Source organism: Lissotriton vulgaris, chromosome 1_1 (assembly GCF_964263255.1).
Source record: "Lissotriton vulgaris chromosome 1_1, aLisVul1.2, whole genome shotgun sequence".
NCBI classification, from domain to species: Eukaryota; Metazoa; Chordata; class Amphibia; order Caudata; family Salamandridae; genus Lissotriton; species Lissotriton vulgaris.
The window spans coordinates 763,446,512-763,464,290 of NC_141685.1; the positions used below are offsets into that span (position 1 = coordinate 763,446,512).

At 53.0% G+C, this 17,779-nt stretch overlaps 1 protein-coding gene across 4 annotated transcripts in view; it reads right to left on the reverse strand.

Annotated features, from left to right (window-relative positions):
* Nucleotides 1–17,779, reverse strand: part of ABL2 (ABL proto-oncogene 2, non-receptor tyrosine kinase) — a 403,452-nt gene that overhangs the window by 125,738 nt on the left and 259,935 nt on the right. The window lies entirely within an intron of this gene.

The following is a 17,779-nucleotide window of genomic DNA, read 5'->3' on the forward strand; positions in this document are numbered from 1 at the left end:
GCCGGGGTGGCCAAACATGGAGTCTGATGGTCACGTGCACGGGTGCAGGCACGCGGTCTGGGGATCGTCTCAGGTCCAGTGTAGGAGTGTCATATATAGTTCTGGGTGGATGGGAGTCAGCTCCACCCGTAGATCTGGGGCTGCGGAGATCAGCGAGGACCACGCCACGAGGCCGGGTCCAACATGCGTCCCCTCCAGCTGAAAGACGAGGAGAACTACCCATCCTCTTGGGGGTTCTCTTCGCTGAGGCGGAAGAAGCGGGACAGGCCGTCGGCGTTGGCGTGGTCGGCACCAGGCCGGTGTTCCACAGTAAAATCCATCCCTTGGAGGGAGATGGACCAGCGTAGCAGTTTAGGGTTCTCCCCTCATTTGCATGAGCCACCGGAGAGGACGGTGGTCGTCTGGACCCGGAAGTGGGTCCCGAACAGGTAGGGCCTCAGTTTCTGTAAGGCCCAGACTACTGCGAAGGCCTCTCGTTCGATGGTGCTCCATCTCTGCTCCCGGGGTAGTAGTCTCCAGCTGATGAAGGCCACCGGATGATCAATCCCCTTGTCGTCCACTTGGGAGAGCACGGCCCCGATGCCATGCTCGGAGGCGTCGGTCTGAACCACGAACTCTCGGGAGTAGTCAGGGGCCTGTAGTACTGGAGCGGTGCACATGGCCTCTTTCAATGCTTCGAAGGCCTTCTGACAGGCGGGGGTCCAGATGACCTTCTTGGGGTTGGCCTTGGCTGTCAACTCGGTGAGGGGGCCTACAATACTCCCGTACCCCTTGATGAATCTGCGGTAGTACCCTGTGAGCCCTAGGAAAGCCCGCACCTCGGTCTGGGTCGTGGGGGTCTCCCAGGCATTGATGGCGTCTATCTTGGGTTGGAGGGGGGCCACAAGGCCGCTGCCGACCTAGTGCCCTAGGTATACCACTGAGCTTTGTCCTATTTGGCATTTACTAGCTTTAATGGTGAGCCCGGCTCGACGCAGGGCGTCCAACACCTCCCAGAGGTGGTGGAGGTGCTCGGGCCAGTGAGCACTGAACACCGCAATGTCGTCTAAGTAGGCTGCACTGAAACCTTCCAACCCAGCCAGGACCTGATTGACCAGTCGCTGAAAGGTGGCGGGGGCGTTTTTCATGCCGAAGGGCATGACTCGGAAGTGGAAATGGCCATCCGGAGTGGAGAAAGCAGACCTTTCTTGGGCCCTCTCCGTGAGGCCGATCTGCCAGTAGCCACTGGTGAGATCGAAGGTACTAGGGTACTGAGCCGACCCCAGGCGGTCAATCAGTTCGTCGGCTCGGGGGATGGGGTGTGCGTCGGTTCGGGTGACTGCGTTGAGTCCGCGGTAGTCTACGCAGAACCTCAGCTCAGAAACGGTGCCGGGGGCGGCCGCCTTCGGAACCAGGACCACGGGGCTAGCCCATGGGCTGTCAGAGGCTTCCACCACTCCTAGGTCTAACATTTTGTCGACCTCAGCCTTGGTGCAGGCTCGGACTCGGTCTGGGACTCGGTAGGCTCTGTGCCGTACCGGAGGACTGTCCACGGTGTCCATGTCGTGGACGCACCAACTGGTGACGCCGGGAGTGAGGGAGAGGAGGTCTGAGAACTGTCCCAGCAAGTGGCGACATTCCTCACGCTGTACGGGGGTGAGGGAGGAGGAGAGTCTCACTCCCTCTACGGAGCCATCTTGATCCTTTGCACACAGGAGGTCGGGTAGAGGGTCCGTTTCCTCTTCCTTTCCGTCGTCGGTGGCAAGGAGTAACCCCAACTCAGACCACACAAAATGGGGTTTGAGCTGGTTTACGTGTAACACTTTCAGGGCGTTCCTGGTTGATTTCGTATCAACGAGGTAGGTGACCTGGCTCTTGCGCTCTATCACCTTAAAGGGTCCAGTCCACTTGTCCTGCAAGGCACAAGGTTCCACTGGGGACATGACCCAAACCTGTTGACCAGGTTGAAACTCGACCAGAGTGGCATTCTGGTCGTACCAGCGTTTCATCTCCTCTTGGCTGGCTTCCAGGTTGGCCTCGGCCAGTTCGCGAAACTTCCGCGTCTGGTTCCGGAGGGCCAGGACGTAGGAGAATACGTCGGGGGGTGTGCTCGGAGGGGCGGCCTCCCAGCCTTCCTTGACCAGGCTGAGGGGACCCCGGACGGGGTGTCCATAGAGCAGCTCGAAAGGGCTAAACCCCAAGGATTTCTGGGGTACCTCTCGGTAGGCGAACAGGAGGCAGGGTAGGAGGACGTCCCACTTGCGTCGCAAGGGCTCCTCCAGACCCATGATCATCCCTTTCAGGGTGCGGTTGAACCGCTCAACCAGGCCGTTGCCCTGGGGATGGTAGGGGGTGGTGAACCGGTATGACACCCCACACTGTTGCCTTAGGGACTTCATGTACCGAGATATGAAGTTTGTGCCTCGATCGCTTACCACTTCTCGGGGGAATCCCACACGGGAGAAGATCCCCATGAGGGCCCGGCCCACGACTGGGGCCGTCACGGTCCGGAGGGGGATGGCTTCGGGGTATCGGGTGGCGTAATCGACCAGAACCAGAATGAACCGGTGGCCTAAGGAGGTCCTGGGGTCCAGAGGTCCGACGATATCGACCCCCACCCTCTCAAAGGGGGTACTGACAACTGGAAAGGGCTGGAGGGGAGCCTTGCGCTTGCCTCCGCTTTTGCCGCTAGCCTGACAAGTGGGGCAGGACTTGCAGTGGTGTTCCACATCAGCCCGCATGTGGGGCCAGTAGAAATGGGTCACTAGGCGTTGGAAGGTCTTATCTTGGCCCAGATGTCCCGCCAGGGGCACATCGTGGGCCAGGTTGAGGAGTCCGCGGAAACGTAGGGGTACCACCAGCACACGGGCTGACCCTAGTTCGGCGGTCTTCTGTTCACTGTACAGTAGGCCGTTTTCCCAGTAAAGGTAGTGGGAGCCGGACTGGTCTCCAGCGGCCTGGGCTGCGGCCTGTCGCCAGAGCCCCTCTAGGGCAGGGCAGGAGGTCTGCTCCTGGCAGAACTCCTCTCGGGACGGTCCTCCCTCTTGGCGCCACTGGGCCAACTCGGGGAGATCTGCTAGGGTCGGGACTGGTTCGACAGCGGGTCCGAGGGGACCTTCGTCCGATGCGTTTTCTTCGAGGGAGGGCTGGTCAAGGACCGTAGGGTGCTCGCCGCCCTCGGGGACATCAGGGGCCGAACTGGGGAACTCAAGCTCTTCGTTCTCGGGGTTGGGCATTCTGGCGGTCATGGCTCGGGTGCTCACACAGGCCCATTGGGGCAGGCCTAACATGGCTAAATGGGTCCTTCTCTCTACCTCTTTCCACTGGGAACTCTCTAGGTCATTCCCCAGGAGGCAGTCTACAGGCATGTCCGTGCGGACTGCGACCCGCAGATCGCCCGAGACCCCCTCCCACTCAAACGGGACCTGGGCTATCCTGCAGGTGCGGACAGAATTATCGGCTGCTATCACCCGACAGGAGGTGTGGGGGATGATCATGGACTCAGGTACCAGCGTGTACCTAACAGATGTGATGCTGGCTCCTGTATCCCGAAGGGCTCCTATGCTGCGCCCGTTAACCTTCACTGTTTGGCGGTACTTTTCGGTGTTGTCTGGCAGATAATCTCCGGGGATCATCTCACTATTCCCCAGGGAAGCTAGGACCATGGCTGCGGGTTCCCACTCTCCCTGTTCTTCTATCTCCTCCTCTTCTAAGGCTACTGAGGATATCTGTCTAGTGGAGGGCCCAGTGGGGGTGGATTTCGGGGTCAGGGGACATCGGGGGTCACCGGCATAGTGCCCGGGTTGCTGACACTTGTAGCACGTGGAGCTGGGGCGTGGCCCCGGGGGTCCTGCACTCGGGGCGGCTCTCGTCACGGGAGGAGAGCGCGGGGTCTGGTTCCTGGGGGGACTACGCTGAGGCCCTGACTGGGAATTCTGCTGCTTGCCCCGACCTCCCCCACCCCGCTGGCGGGAAGATCCTTGTTCGTTCCGTGAGAGGTCTCCCCCGGGCGCCTTCTGGACTCGGGTGGCCACCCATCGATCGGCTTCCACAGCCAGTTTCCGTGGGTTGGCGAGCTTGCTGTCCAGGAGATGCTGTCTTAGTTCCACAAAGCAATTTGCGGACAGGTGCTCGTAAGCTACTAGGTCGACTAGGCCCTCGAAGGTGGTCACATTGCTGCCCTTGATCCACCCATCTAGGGCCCGGGTGTAGTAGTTCACATAGTCCACCCATGTGGTGCCAGGAATCTTCTTGCACTCCCTAAACCGCTGGCGATACATTTCTGGCATTAGGCCATAGCGGAATAAGAGCGCGTCTTTCATGTGTGGGTAGGCGTTCATGTGTGCCGTCGGTAGGTCCAGCAGGGTGTCTCTCCCCTCGCTGAGGAAGCGGCTCCATAAGCCGGCCCCCCAGTCCTTCTCCGGGACCCGGTGAGCGGACATGGCCACCTCGTATGCTTTGAACCATTGCTGGATGTCGTCTCCTTTGTAGAACTCCTTTACAACGTCCTTGGGGATATGTACCTTCGTTTCTTTGGGGACCACCTGCTCCCCAAAGCCCGGTGATCCGGGGGCTTCTTTTCTGGCTTTTAATTCGATTTCCTTGAGGCTGCGCTCGTGCTCGAGCTGAAGTTTCCGTCCTTCATGCTCCCTCTGGAGCTTCTTCTCCTCTAGTTCTCCTTGGAGCCGCAACTGCTCCACCGCCAACTTCTTTTCTGCGAGTTTGAGTTCGCCCTCCAATTTGAGGCGCGCCAGTTCGAGCTCATGGCTTCGGTCACGTTCTCGATCGGCCATCTCCTCCGATGACCACTCTCTCCCGGTTGCTGGGCTCCGGGTCGGTTGCTGGATTCTCTCGCCGGCCGGTGTACCGGGTTCGGTCTGTGGCCTCCCCCCTCGTTGTCTTCGGTCGGGGGGAGGGGCGCTCCGGACTCTACCCAAGCGGTTAGCGCTTTCTGGAAATCATCCTTAGTGCTTAGTCCGGTACTCGGGATATTCAGTTCTCTGCAGAACTGCTTCAGCTCTCTGTGCGTGTATTCTTCCAGGAGGTCTTTGTCGAAGGTTGTTTTTACACCAGATTCTGTAGTCGTCATGGTCGCTCTTTTCTTGTGCGTTTGCTGCGTGTGTGTTCAGGTAGTGTGTCAGTGGTACGATCTTCAGACGTAGGTTCGTATCGCGTCGCTGCCACCAATGTTGGAAGGCGGTGACCCCAGGGGTCAAGAGGACTCTCCTAACTGCCTGGAACCTCCTCTCCCACAATTACTGCCGAGTCTTATCGAGGGGGAGTCCCCACCGGGGAGGACTGATCGTACACACTGTCGACACAACACTTATGAACGGACACCACACCGTGATTCTTTATCAAGAAAGACTTTATCAAGATTAAAAGTAGGGAGCAATACACAGCGATCGTGGGATCGCAAAAGTCTCGTAAAGAGGAATCGGGGAAGCGGGACAGTCTTCGGATGCCAGCTGGCACGCCCCGCACCCTGCGCACAGTTCTCAATCCTCGAACTGGGGGGTACGAGGGCTGGCGATGGGACTTGCTGTCCTACTCACTTCTGGTTCAAGATGATCGTGAGTGTAGCGTCGATGGTCCAGCCGGACCAGAGAGTTCGTCAAGCCGCGACGAGGTCAGCAGGGCTTGGGCAGGAGTACTCTGTCGTACTCGTAAGCAGTTGGAGCCGCGACAGCGTCCGCAGGGCTCCGATGGTTCAGATCTTGTTTCTCGAGAGTGGGCCGCGACAGCGTCAGCAGGGCTCCGATGGTTCAGTTCCGTAGATTCGAGGGTGAGCCGCGACGACGTCAGCAGGGCTCAGTGGGTCAGAGTCTGTTCTCCTCAAGGTCAGCCGCGATCAGATCAGCAGGGCTTTCTTGTCCAAGATACAACTGCCGACTAGATGGAAGGCAGGCTGTCTTATAGTACTGGAGCTCTTTGATGTCCGGACTCTCAGAGGCAGGGGGCCGGAGGTCCGAGGGCCAGGTGCCTGATCGTCTGGGCGGTTGGTTCTTTGATGCTTTGGACCATGCGCCCAGGGAATCTTAGACGCACATCAGGGCCTGGAGCCAGCTCACTAGGAGGCCCGAGGTGCAATCGAAACCAGCCCCCATGGATAGTTCAGAGGTGTGAGGGAAACCAGTTCCTCGGAAGGGGGCCGGAGGTGTGATGGAAGTCTTGGTTTCGGGTACTTGAGGAGCCATTCACCCCCCCGGGTAGATCTGGGCACGCCGGACGCGCAGGCCCAGCTGCAGCCAGGAGAGGCCAGGGGCTGCCGAAAGGAAAGAAGGCGGCCGGCCGGCCGGGGTGGCCAAACATGGAGTCTGATGGTCACGTGCACGGGTGCAGGCACGCGGTCTGGGGATCGTCTCAGGTCCAGTGTAGGAGTGTCATATACAGTTCTGGGTGGACGGGAGTCAGCTCCACCCGGAAGGATGATTCCCAAAAAACTGGTAGAATGGGAGGAGGAGAGAGGCTTCTTTCCAGATGTTCCACATGGCTTTCGTCCAGGTGTTGGCGCAGTTGAGTAGCCCCTGCGCCTGCTCACAGGCAAGTATGCCAAGGCCTAGGGGGGTCTATATTTAGCTTTCATGGACCTCTCCTGTGCCTTTGATCTAGTCGATAGGGGCAGGCTCTGGGACATGATGTTGAAGGAAGGGGCAGTGGCCCGCCACTGGTTGAGCTATTAAGGAGTCTTCATTGGGACACTTTCGCACAAGTACTTTTTTTTTAAAGATATTTTTATTGGCATATGAGTCATACAATCAAAATGTTAGCAGTTCACTTCCGGCATACAAGTCACACGTAAACATGTATTTGGCCTTAAACCATTTATTAAAGGAAAAAACTGAAGGAAGAAAAAATAAGAGAATAAGAAGGAGCCGAATGTAACATCAGGAGGCATTGAAGTACTAAATATACACATTTTATACCATCAAGGTGTTTGTTGATAGGGGGTCTGCAGCAAGGACCCATTGAGAGTGATGGATCAAGGAGTGAACCTAGTCTTCGTTGCCATGTGTGTCCCGCATGTGTATTCAGTCTGTTAGGAAGGAGGGGATCACGGCAGTGGAAGTAATGAGGGTAATGGAATATGCTACTTACCAGTATGCATCTGTTCTTGGCATGTAAGGCTGCTGACATTCATATCTGTGCATAGATCGCTGCCTAGTGTTGGGTCCGGATGATTGCACATTGTTGTCCTGGAAGATTCTTTGAAGTATCACGAGATAGGTGGCTCCTCCCCCGGACTACAGTGCGCATGGGAATCCTCTCCATCCTCAGATTGTTTTTCGCCATTGTGGCAGGGATGGAATATGATACAGTAAGTGATGTCCATGCTAAGAATAATCCTGAGTGCTACAGCTGCGACAGGCACAGGGTAGGAGGGAGGGCGATATGAATGTCAGCAGCCCTACATGCCAAGAACAAATGCATACTGGTAAGAAGCATATTCCGTTCGAGGCATGTGGGCTGCTGAATTCATATCTGTGCATAGAATGTATAGCAGTCTCCCCCCTAGCGGTGGTTGCCTGTGCCAGCTGCAGCATCCTGAAAAAGAGTCCGGAGTACAGCCTGTCCTACAGCTGCTTTCTGTTTGGAGTGTACATCTACGCAGTAGTGTTTGGTAAATGTATGTATGGTAGTCCATGTGGCTGCTCTACATATGTCTTCTAGAGGAATGTTTCCTAGGAAAGCCATGGATGCCCCTAACTTGTGTGTGGAATGCGCTCTTGGGGGAACTGTTAATGTGCGTTTAGCTTTCTGATAACAAATTTGTATGCACTTAACAATCCATCTGGCTATACCCGATTTTGAAATGGGGTTGACTTTGTGCTGTGGTGAAAAAGCAACAAACAGTTGTTTAGTTTTTCTGAAAGGTTTTGTCCTGTCTATATAGTACAGGAGAGCTCTTAACGTCCAGGGTATGTAGGGCTCTTTCTGCCACTGAATCTGGATTTGGGAAGAACACTGGCAGTTCGATAGTTTGATTGATGTGAAACTGGGATACCACCTTTGGCATAAATTTAGGGTTCGTACGCAGTACTACCCTATTTGCATGAATTTGTATGAATGGCTCCTGAATAGTTAGGGCTTGTAGCTCACTAACCCTTCTAAGCGATGTAATCGCCACTAAGAAAGCCACTTTCCACATTAGGAACTATCTCACACGAGTGCAGAGGTTCAAAAGGTGGTCCCATCAGTCTGGTTAGAACCACGTTCAGGTTCCAGACAGGTGAAGGTGGGGGTCTTGGAGGAATCACTCGTTTGAGTCCTTCCATAAAAGCTTTAATAGCAGGTACACTGAAGAGTGAAAGGTGTTGCCTGTTCTGAAGATAAGCTGCCACCGCAGCTAAGTGTATATGTATGGAACTGTAGGCTAGATTGCATCTATGTAAATGTAACAGGTAACATATGATGTTTTGAGTAGATGCATCTAGCGGATTTATGTCATTATTAGTACAATAAAAGACAAATTGTTTCCACTGCGCCGCATAGCAAGCTCTGGTTGTAGGTCTTCTTGCCTCTTTGATAATGTTCATACAGTCAGGAGGCAAGTTCAGGTAACCAAACTATGACTTCAGGAGCCAAATCGCAAGGTTCAACTGTTGCGGATTTGGGTCTGAATGTCTCCATGGCTCTGCGTTATAAGACTGGGTGTTAATCGCAGCCTTTGATGAGGCACCATGGAAAGTTCTAAGAACGTGGTGTACCATGATTGCCTCACCCACGTCGGAGCAACTAGGATGAGTGTCATGGAGTGTTGTCGCAGTTTGCGTGCCACTAGTGGTATGAGCGGGGCTGGAGGAAAAGCGTACGCAAACCTGCCTGACCAGTTCATCCATATCGCATTGCCCTGAGACTGCGGATGTGGAAACCTGGCGGCGAAGCTTTGGCATTTTGCGTTTTCCCTTGTGGCGAACAGGTCTATCTCTGGGTGACCCAACTGCTGGAAGTACGACTGTAGCACTGAGGGATGTATCTCGCACTTGTGCATCTGGTGGCTGTGTCTGCTGAGCAGATCCGCCATCTGGTTGTCCCTGCCTGGGAGGTGTTCTGCCATGAGGAATATGTTCCTCTGAATGGCCCAATTCCACATGCTTTGCGCTAGATGTGACAACTGTGGAGAGTGTGTCCCTCCCTGCTTCTGTATGTAGTACATGGCAGTCATGTTGTCCGTCCGGATCAACACGACTTTGTTGCACAAATGTACCTTGAACGCCTTCATCGCCATGAAGATTGCCATCAGTTCCAGCAGGTTGATGTGCATCTTCCTTTGCTGTGTTGTCCATAGTCCCTGCACTGTGTAATGGAGGACATGCGCTCCCCAGCCCAGGAGAAATGCGTCCGTCGTCAGCACTATTTGTGGTACAGGCTCTTGGAATGGTCGTCCCCTGCAAAGGTTTTGTGGGTTCCACCAATGCAGAGAGTGGTATGCGCGACCGGTCACCAACACTAGGTCTTTTAATTGTCCTTGAGCCTGGTTCCACTGCCGTGCTAAGCACTCCTGAAGCGGACGCATGTGTAGTCTCGCGTGAGGGACTATGAAGATGCAGGAGGCCATCATGCCTATCAACTGCATAAACACCCGTACTGGGAGCGAGTGTTGGGGTCTGAATTTCTGAATCAGTAACTGAATACTGTTGATTCTTGCTGAGTTTGGCTGTGCCTTTGCTACCAGTGTGTCTATCGTCGCTCCTAGGTACTGTTGTACGTGAGCGGGTTGGAGATGAGACTTTGCGTAGTTTAATGAGAATCCGAGGCTGTGCAGGAGGTGAATAGTGCGCGACATGTGGCTGGCACATTGCTGGACTGACTTTGCCTGGATGAGCCAGTCGTCCAGATAGGGGTAGATGTGGACATGGTTTCTCCTAAGGTGCGCCGTTCCCGTCGCTAGGCACTTCGTAAACACCCTGGGGGCTGTTGTCACCCCGAAAGGTAGTACCTTGAACTGGTAGTGACGATTTTGTATGGTAAACCTGAGATACTTCCTGTGTGCAGGATGTATTGGTATGTGGAAGTATGTGTCTTTTAGGTCTAGTGTTGCGAGGAAGTCTCCCTGAGTGAGCAATGGCAGAACCTGTTGTAGAGTGAGCATGTGAAAATGTTCTGATAAGATGTATTCGTTTAGGGGCCTGAGATCCAATATTGGCCTGAGAGCCCGTCCTTTTTGGGGATTAAGAAGTACAGCGAGTATACCCCTGTACCCTGTTCTTGTATGGGGACGAGTTCTATGGCCCCTTTTTGTAGCATGCTGACAATTTCTTGCTGCAATAAGTCTATGTGCTCTGCGGACATAGGACCGTGTCTTGGGGGTATGTTGGGTGGAGTGGAAGTTAGCTCTAGACAATAGCCGTATTGAATAAGTTGTCTCACCCACCTGTCTGTGGTAATGCTTTCCCAGACTGGCAGGAACTGTTGTAATCTCCCCCCGACCGGTGTAAAATGGTCCGGGGGCAGTGACAAGGCGTCGCTGTTTAGTATTGGCAGAGGATTTGGTGTTATTTCCTCGTCCTCTGCCTTTGCTGCTGTTGCCACGGTATCCACCTCTATTATTCTTATTGTAGGTGGTTTGCGTGCTGCCTTTATTGTATGGAAGTTGTTGTGATGCCTGGCCTCGTGTAGCTCCTTTGTTACTGGAGCGACGAAAGGAACCTCCTCTAAACTGTTGGGACTGCAAGGCACCCATAGACTTGGCTGTCTGTGTCTTTTTTTAATCTTTTCTAGGATTGTGTCCACATCAGGTCCAAATAAAAAATCTGGGTTCACAGGCTGATTTAGTAATGTGGCCTAAATCTCAGGTTTGAATCCAGAGATGCGCAACCAAGCATGTCTCCTGAGCATGACTCTTGTGTTGATGGCCCTGGCTGCAGTGTCTGCTGCGTCTAGCGCACACTTAATGGATGCGTTGGATATGAGTTTACCCTCCTGGATTAGCATCTCTGCTCCCTCCTTGTAGGCCTCAGGCAAATGTTGTAGCAGTTGCTCTTGAGTGTCATTATGTGCCCTATCGTATCTGGCTAATAGGGCCTGTGTATTAGAAATCCTCCAGATATTAGCTGCTTGAGCAGCCACCCTTTTCCCAGAAGCTTCTAGTACTTTAGATTCTTTGTCTGGAGAAAGAGCATCACCAGAAGTTTGTGAGTTGGCGCGCTTACGAGCATTTGAGACCACCAAAGAATCTAACGGCAGCTGTCCCTTAATATATGTAGGGTCCACATGCGCCGGTCTGCATTTCCGTTCAATTCTGGGGTTAATAACCCTTGCTCTAGTGGTTTCCTTGAAAATGCCCCCTGTGTGTTTAAGGACACCCTTTAGCATTGGCAGATTTCTCTGAAGTGGAGAAAGTGTCAAACAGGAAGTCCTCTTCAACTGGGTCAGCATGCATGTCCACATCATGATTTAGTGCTGCCCTTTCAATTAAAGCGTTGAACGCAGCTGTATCTTCCATTGGTGACGTTTTTACATGATAAGAGGGAGTATCAGGAATAGTTTGTGATTTCCCCTGGTCAGCAGGGTCTGTCCAGGCTTGAGTTTTGTAATCCTGATCAGTGTCCGCAGGGTAATTATATTGTTCATCATCATCATCATCATCATCATGCCCCATATCCTCAGGTGTGGGTGAATATGCCGAAGTGTCCTCGCCATGGTACCTCACAGTCTCAAAGAGGACAGGTGATGTTGCAGAATCCCTTTTCTTTTTGAGTGAAATTTTGTAGGATTCCAAAGGATTTTCCGACCTGATTTTCCTTTGATAAATAGTAAGTCTACCCGATTCTGAGTAGATATGTAACTTCGACTGGTCATCATATGAGGGCTCTTGGTACATAACGTCCTCTTCTAGAGGATAACTCATTTTTCCCAATGACACCTGTTTGGGTGTTTGGACCCCAGGTTTTGGAGCGAGCGCCTTGGGGCGTGCAGTCGGTGGTAGTCCGAATTTTATCGGTGGCATAGCGTCTTTAGACAGACTGACCTTCTTCGGCGCCGATGTAGGCCCGACCGACTTTGCCTTTTCGCCAATACGTTTTTGGCCCTGCGCCGAGTTCGGTGCTTGTGGCATCGGAGGCGCGCTCTTCTGCCTCGACTCGACGTGGTCCTTCGAGGCGCTTTTGAGTCTCGACTCGAGGCCTTTGACAAGCTGAGGCCTGTCGACCTAATGCTTCGGATCGAGAACATTCCGAGACTAGAGTCCCTTGTTTGCGTCGCTGTCCATCGATGTAGACTTCTTCGGTTCGACTTGCTTGGTTTTATTGGCAGGCTTCAGCGCACCGATCTTCGGTACAACACTCTTTACTTTTGACCCTGCAGGGTTGTCGACACCGGTTTTCTTCGTCAACTCCGATGGGTTCGAGGTTTTTGACCCGAAGACTGTTTTCAGCACTTTCGGTTTCGTTATTGAATCGGTGGCTTTCGGTTTCGATTTGAGTAGTGGAACCGATGGCTCATGTGATATATTCTTAGCCGGGCCTTGACGCGGGGCTATAGAATGTTCTTCATGATCTCGGCTAAGGCCTTCTGGCGATGCCTCGACCTGAGCCTTTGAAAGTCTTTGAGTGTCTGTTTCGGGCCCCGTGCCCACTGTTGGGCCTGTTTCATCGCTCGAGTCGTCATCAACGGCTCCGATGGGGGGATACGTCGTCCCTTACCTCGACGACGTTTTCATATTCGAAGTTGTCTTCGTCTTCTTCATAATAGTTGGAGTCATGCTCTGAACCGGGATCCGACTGCTGTTTTGGATCCTCTGTGTCGACGACCTCATCGTCGTCTAAGATATTTACCGGGTCGGGCGCTGGCTTCGACAGTTTGCCTCGCTGCGCGTCGGAGTCTAAGCGTCTTCTTTGACCTGAATCGAGCACAAGCTAGACAGTTGTTCTCATCGTGCTCCGGTGATAAGCACTTGTTGCACACCGGTTGTACATCGATGTGCGGGTACTTAGAGGTACAGAGGGGGCATCATTTGAACGGGCTCCGTTCCATCGACGATCAGGCCTCCGGTGTCGAAAAGGCCACGCGGCTCTCTTCGACGTCCTGCTCAAGAAAACTGGAACAAGAACTCGGCACCGATCGAAACAATACCGACGACCCCGAAGGCCTTTTGGCCTTTAGAAAGTTTCCGAACTTGAGTAAAGAAAAGTACATCCGAACCCAATGGCGGAAAAAAACCAATCTGAGGATGGAGAGGATGCCATTGCGCACTGTAGTCCGGGGGAGGAGCCACCTATCTCGTGATACTTCGAAGACTCTTCCAGGACAACAATGTGCAATCATCCGGACCCAACACTAGGCGGCGATCTATGCACAGATATGAATTCAGCAGCCCACATGCCTCGAATGCTATGTAAGTTAATTAAGAATAACAACTAAGTGTGAAAGGAAAGAAAAAGAAAATCAAATAAAACAAGCATTGGAAATGCAATAGGTCTCGCAGCATTAGAGTTAGTGCTTTTAGAATTGTTTATGGTTTTTTTTGTAAATCTTTAGCATTTTTGTTTCCTGTAGCCAATGCTAAAGAATTAAAAAAAAAAAGCCATAAACATTTCTAAAAGCTCTAACTCAAATGCTCCGAGACCTATTGCACTGTGTGAGGGTGAGGGGTTGAGGGTGGGTGAGGGTGAGTGAGGGGTTGAGGGTGAGTGAGGGTGAGGGGTTGTGAGTGAGGGTGAGTGAGGGTGAGTGAGGGTGAGTGAGGGTGAGTGAGGGTGAGTGAGGGTGGGTGAGGGAGGGTGAGGGAGGGTGAGGGAGGGTGAGGGAGGGTGAGGGAGGGTGAGGGAGGGTGAGGGTGAGTGAGGGTGAGTGAGGGTGAGTGAGGGTGAGTGAGGGTGAGTGAGGGTGAGTGAGGGTGAGTGAGGGTGAGTGAGGGTGAGTGAGGGTGAGTGAGGGTGAGTGAGGGTGAGTGAGGGTGAGTGAGGGTGAGTGAGGGTGAGTGAGGGTGAGTGAGGGTGAGTGAGGGTGAGTGAGGGTGAGTGAGGGTGAGTGAGGGTGAGTGAGGGTGAGGTATTGAGGGTGAGTGAGGGTAGAGGGTGAGAGAGGGTGAGGGTGAGTGAGTGAGGTGTTGAGGGTGAGTGAGGGTGAGGCGTTGAGGGTGAGTGAGGGTGAGTGTGGGTGAGGGTGAGTGAGGGTGAGGTGTTGAAGGTGAGTGAGGGTGAGTGTGGGTGAGGGTGAGGGAGGGTGAGGGGTTTAAAATGTTACTCAACAAGTGATTAAATTGCATCCTAAAGTACGTAACAGCTTTTTACTAACAGAGCCCCTTCTATCACTCAGAGTAAAATATTTATTGAAAAGTTGCAATTTGCACTTAGCACAAAAAAGTCTATGTGCACACTTATAATAAAAGGTGCCCCTCTTTTATTATGTGCATTCCGGTGATAAGGTTTTTTTCAAGCACAGCAGTGAACTGAAAGAATTTGCTGCAGTGGGGGTCAGAGCAGAAAGTCAAAGCATGCCGCCCGCGGCTGACGGGAGCGGCGCCAGCACCTCTGCGTGTGCCGTGGAGGAAAATGCCTGCTGAAGGGGGTGAGCAGTACTACTGGCAGGCCGTTCCCAGAGTATGGGTGAAAGAAATCCGTGCCCCAAGAGGTGTATGCCAGCAAGGTACGTTCCCAACCCAAGCGGAAACGAAGACCACAGAAAAGTAGCGAGATCTGGGAGTTTCCGAAAAGCAACTCCTGCCCCTTCTCCCCACGCAGCGTGGGTAACTAGCGATACAGCGACGGGGCGAGGAGGGAGACAGACGATGGGCCGGTATAGCAGCACGAGTGGCACAGGAAGACGAAACAACGCCTGCCATTCCTGACGCCGCAGTGGAAGGCCAAATTGCTGGGGGGTAGGGCAGGGGAGGGGGCGGAGCGGGGAGAGGGAACAGACGGAGGGAAGGCCAGATAAGGGGAGGCGGGAGGAGAGTAGGGTTTGCAGTTTGGTGACTAAGTTGAGGATGGTCTGGCCACTTCCTCAATGAGTCTGTGATCCGTGCTATTTAGTTGTCTATTCTATGATTGCAGGAGTCTGAGCTGGACGTTTTCTTGCGAAATTGTTGGTTTATATGTGTGGCGTCATTACACTGGCTTGTAAATTACCGTTATTTTCTCCTCAAGCGAAAGGATCGGAGACACGGCGACACAGCGGGCAGGGGAGGGGGCGGAGCGGGTAAAATAAACAAACAAGACGGAGGGAAGAGAGGGGAGGGGGAGGAGAAATGCGACACGGCGGGAAGGGGAGGGGGCGGAGCGCGTAAAATAAACAAACAAGACGGAGGGAAGAGAGGGGAGGGGGGAGGAGAAATGCGACACGGCGGGAAGGGGAGGGGGCGGAGCGGGTAAAACAAGACTGACGTGCACGCGCTTTTAAGCTCAATGCGCATGCGCATTGAGCTTAAAAGTCACGGGCACTGCAAGGAATCGCCACGATTCCTTGCAGTGGATAAAGAGTGGATAAGCCCCCATAGTCTCGCTTGCTCGATGCGCATGCGCATCGACAGGCGAGACCTAAAAAGGGGAAAGTAACAGTAAACCAAGTAACTATGCGGGTGGTGTAGCAAGTCTGGTTCTTGTCCGAGTACACCATGGGCCAGACTCCCTCACCCTACATTTTATATCAAAGTACGGACCCCAATCCGTCATCCCTGAGGTCAATATGGATGGCAATCCTGTCACATCTGGGTGGGAGGTAGGGTGTTTTAAGGGGTCAGTTTATTTATAATTCTTGTTCCTATCTTACCATTCTATCTAAGGAGTGCTACCAGAGTGTGAGCTGGACTCATCGTCATCTTCCCTGTGTTTGTAACTCTCAGGATGTTCGCAGTTCTCTAGGACCTCCCTCCAGGGACCTGACATGGGGTGTCTTCTCAGTCATCTGGCGTCTTCCTGATAAGGACTCTTTCCTCTGCTCCCGCCCAGTGAGTCAAGTCTCTTTTACAGTCCGCTATGGTGGGTCCTAGAGCTGATTACAATGTTGGAGATATTCTCCTTTTAGCCAATATGAAAGCCAAGTCTACAAATCGAGTGCCTACTGACCACTTGGGTGGTCTTGAGAAGAGTCCCAGTATGCAAGTCTCCATCCTGGGTTAAAGTATGCGTCCTGCTGTTGTCCCTGTGCGTTTAACTAATTTACTCCAAAATCCGCTCACCACTGTACAGCTCCAGATCATATGGGTAAAGTCTGCATCGTCTTGGTTGCACCTTTGGCATTTACGTACATAACCCCCAAATGTGACCCAGATCCTTTGAGGTGTCATGTACGTTCTGTGAGTGTAGCTGAACTGGTTATATTTGAGCATGGTGCTCCGGGAGACCTTTTTGTGATATGCTGGCGGGAATGCACGATTCCTGTTGCAATGCGCTACAGAACCATTTCACTTGGTGGCGTGCCCCACCCAGAGTAAGTACGGAATGTAGTGGTCTGAGTCTTGGGTCTTCCAGTCCACAGCCTTCCAAATGTGTGTCTCAGGGGTTCATTCAGAAGAAACTGCCCTGGTTGAAGGCCAGTAGTTTCAATCAGATCTACTAGTGAGTCCAGTATTAATTGTTGTTAGCAATCCCTGACCGTCTCCAGTCCCGCTGCGGTCCAGCAGGACAGCTGTTCAGAGGAGAATACCCTCCTGGGGTTAGCGTGTGGGAGACCTATCAAGGGTATGTCGGGTGCATTTAAGGAGAACGTAGCTCGTATGGCTACACAATGCATCCAACACTGCAATGCTGTGGTCTGTAATAGGGACTGGTGAGGGATCGTCACAGCTGGATCCAGCAACTTGGATAGTAGTAAGAGTGTGCATTCACCCGAGTCCATCAGGTCTCTACTCACCGGACCCACACCTTCTATCAGTTGTGCCAACCACTGTATTTGTGGGGCCAAAAAGTAGTATTCAAAGTTCGGAACCCCTAGTTCTCCCTCTACCGCTGCATTGTCATCAAGGACCCCCATCCGGCAGCCTTTCCCCCATATGAGATCCCTGCGGAGGGCATCTAGCTGCCGGAACCATCTAGGGGGTACTGCCGTTGGTAGGTTAACAAAAAAGTACAGCAGGCGGGGCAACATAACCATTTTTGACAGGGAGATTCTTGCCATGATCGGGAGGCGCAGGGAGAACCAGAAGGGCTTAGGGGCTAGCAGAGCACAGCCAAGATTTCTGTCTCCCATATCTTCTAGAGAGTGAAATATATGAATCCCCAGATACTTAAAGGTGTGAGGGGCCCAATTAAGGTCCCGGGGGAAGGGCTGCTGGACGGGGCCTGTCTGGTACCAGTGGGAACAGGTAGGTCTTATTTTTGCTGCCCCGTAGTCCGGAAACCTGCTCAAACTTGTCTAGGAGGTTAAGGGCAGATGTAGTGCCCCACAAAGCTTTGTTGAGGTATATCAGGAGGTCATCTGCGTATAGGGAAAACATGCACATGGCCTTCAAGTTCCATCTCCAGCCAGTCCCCTCCCTGGCAGAATAATGCTGCCATGGCTCTATAGCCAAAGCGAACAATCGGGGAGATAACGGGCATCTCTGCCACGTACTCTGAAAGATACGGTATTGCATGGAGACCACTTTCCCAGTGTTAACTCTAGCCGTGGGCTGTTCATAGAGCAGGTGGACTCTCTTTACCCATTCCTCACCTAAACCCATGTATTGCATGGTGTCAAAGAGAAAATCCCATCTAATTTATCAACTGCATATTCTAGGTCAAGCGTCAGGAGAGGGAGAAGCCGCACTGCGGGGTTATACATTACTGAGTAGAGCCTACGGAGATTGTAGAAGTGCTTCTCTCAGGAATGAAGCCTTTGTAGTCTGCATAGACCAGCGTAGACCTGTGTGGGAGTAGGC